Below are 3,247 nucleotides of genomic sequence, written 5' to 3'. Positions count from 1 at the left end.
TGGTTTTGATTTGTATTTCCCTGATGATTAGTGATGTTGAGCACCTTTTCATGCTCTTGTTGGCTATTTGTATATCCTTTTTGGAAAAACGTTTATTCAAGTGCTTTGCCCACTTTAAAATTTATTTTTTGTTTGTTTTTGTTTTTTGCTATTGAGTTATGTGAATTCCTTATGTAATTTGGATGTTAGCCCATTATCAAATAGATAGTTTGCAAATTTTTTTTCCCTTCCATAGGTTGCTTTTTCATTTTGTTGATTGTTTCCTTTGCTGTGGGAATCCTTTTAGCTTGATGCAATCCTTCTTGTTAAGTTTTTCTTTTGTTGCTTGTGCTTTTGATGTCATAGCCAAAAAATTGCTGCCAAGACCAGTGTCAAGGGCTTTTTCCCTTATGTTTTCTTTTAGTAGCTTTATGTTTTCATGTCTTATATTTAAGTCTTTAATCCGAGAGGCTGTACTTTCTCCATTGAGTGTACTTGACTCCTTTGTCAAATATTACTTGACTGTGTATCTGTGAATTTATTTCTGGCTTTTCAGTTCTGTTCCATGGTTCTATATATCTGTTTTTATGCCAGTACCATATTGTTTTGATTACTATAACTTTGTAATATACTTTGAAACCAGGAGTTGTGACGCCTCCAACTTTTTTCTTTCTCAAAATTGCAAATCCATATGTTTTGAAGTAACATTAGAAATGCTAAACTAAGGGTCACTCATCTTGATAGCATTGCAAATGTTGCAGAGTTTCTCTTTAGCATCTCTATAAGTTTTCACCTATATTATCCATCCAACCATCCAACTTAGGAATGCCAGGAAATACTGATGTTGAGTTAGATGACCATGACTTTTAATAAAGATCAAACTGGACGTATGTTCTGTGTTCCCACCCCAGGAACTCTCAGCATTTCTTGTGCAGGTGGACAATTGAAATTATCCTGGATTATGTTTGTCAAAGCAATATAATTGAAGGACAGTAGTACAAAAATAGTTGAAATATTGGATCTTGGAATCTAAGTTGGAGAGATAAAACAGGAAGAGACTCCAGAGATCTGGTCAAAAGATCAGTGAACTGAACATTTCAAATAAGTTGAAGAGTGTTGGGAATAATGAAGTGAATGGCCTGGAAGGTTAGGTGGTAAGTAGCCAGAGAGTGGGGATATGTGAGTTTAACATTTTAAATTGTTGCAGTCTCTGGGGATAGCATGGTTCAGAGTGTGCCTGTGGGAGTGCAAAGTGAGAAGGGAGTGGAGGATATACCTGGAAATGAGGAGATGAGGGAAAGAATGAATGGGATATTAAACATGGTTCCATGTGGATCTTGAAATTACTCAGAATTGTGGCCAGACTTGGGAATCAAGATTAAGACCCAGGTCCTTGGGCCACATCTTCATTTCCCAAGAGACTGGTGAATGTCAGCAACCAGGATTCGATAGATCATGCATTTCACATAGTTAAGTCTACTTTCCTTGAATCATGATTATTCAAGTTAAAAATAATCACTTATATTTGGTTGTTTTTATTAGTTATTGTACTAGTGAAATATGAAAATAATTTTTCTACTTTTTCTTGCAACATACTATTTCTGCTTCATTGAGAGTTGAACTTGGCTTTGGGAGACTTATTTGGGGTCTTAAACATTATTTATAATATGATTTCCTTCATTTTTAATATTTATTTATTTGACTGCACCAAGTCTTCATTGTGACATATGGTATCTTTAATTGTAGCACGTGAATTCTTAGTTGTGGCATGTGGCATATACTTCTGCAACCAGGGATTGAACTTGGGCCCCATGCACTGGGAGCATGGAATCTTAGCCACTGGACAACCAGGAAAGCCCCTATAATACTATTTCAAATGGAAATCAATTGTAATTTCCAAATCAATGACCTACACATACAAAGGTGTAGAATGTAACTTATTTTTATTTTGGGGAATATCTAGATTTCTCTGTTCTAGGAGGCAGAGATTAGAGAATGGGAGACCCACAAAGTAAGATAAACTACTTCCCATTTTTCAGCTTGTTTTGGAATGAGGCTGACTATGTTTCCAATCCTCTCCTTTGCATCATGGAAATTTTACTGGCCTTTAAATCCTGGATGTAAGTTAGCTTGGTAAGTATTGATTGAACATTTGTGATTTGAGGTGGATGTAGAAGAGTTAGAAATATGTATATGATCCTTGTATTCAAGGAATTTGAGATAATATATATATTTGCTTAAATTATTACACAGAGTAGAATATAATAAGTAAAATTTAAAAAAGAATCATGATATGGGTCCTAAAAGGACACAAAGGTAAATTGCTTCATTCAAAAGCTATGAGTATTCTTGCATGGATTGGGCCCTGTCTTCAAGGAGCTTATGGGTTTGCAAAAGAAATCACATTGGTCAGGAAATTCCCAAAAATCTTCATGGAGGAGGTGATAACAGGGCTATAACTTCATTACTGGAGTTAGAGGGGAGCTCCACACTGCATTTGGAGTCTGCGGGGGCCCTGGGGTGGGGTGTGTGGAACACACAGGTGTGGTGTAAGGCATGCTAACCAAGGTCAGCTGAGGCCTCGCAGGGGGGGAAATGCAATGCCAAGTAGATGCAACTTTTTCCAGCAGACTTTGGGAAACCATGGAAGGTTTCTGAACAAGGGAGTTGCATGGTAGCATATAAATGACGTTAAATACAACTCTAATGGGAAGTTCCAACAGTGCAGTACCGGAGGCAGCAACTATGGTATAAGTACCGTGGGGAGAAATACATATATACACACATATACACGCACACCATCTCTTTCTCTCTCACTCTACACACACACACACACACACACACGTTTTCTCCTTTCAGTAACCAAGCCAGCAGAGGGACGGTGTGTGAATTGTACTCTTGGGAAGAGGCCTTGCAGCCTTCCTTTTTCTGCTGATGCAATTGTGTGTTGCATGCTTACACCCAAACCCTCAACTGTGACATGTGAAGCATTTACCTCCATATGAAAGCCCAGTTGCACCAGTTTCCCCGGTACTTACTGGGGAAGAAGGTTTCAACTTTCATTCCTTGGTTTCCCAACCTCGCAAGCTTGTCCACACTCACAAATGCTTTAGAAGTTTGCTGAGATGTCTAGAAGAATAATAAGCATATGGTGGAACCACATGAAGAGTAGAAAATTCTTCATTGCCCTTGTAGTACAAAAAGATTTGCACACAGCAGATGATATTAAAATCATAGTAATATCATATCAAAGTGATAGGAGTGAGAG

The sequence above is a fragment of the Cervus elaphus genome, chromosome 17 (assembly GCF_910594005.1).
Source record: "Cervus elaphus chromosome 17, mCerEla1.1, whole genome shotgun sequence".
NCBI lineage: Eukaryota > Metazoa > Chordata > Mammalia > Artiodactyla > Cervidae > Cervus > Cervus elaphus.
This window is presented reverse-complemented; position numbering follows the sequence as displayed.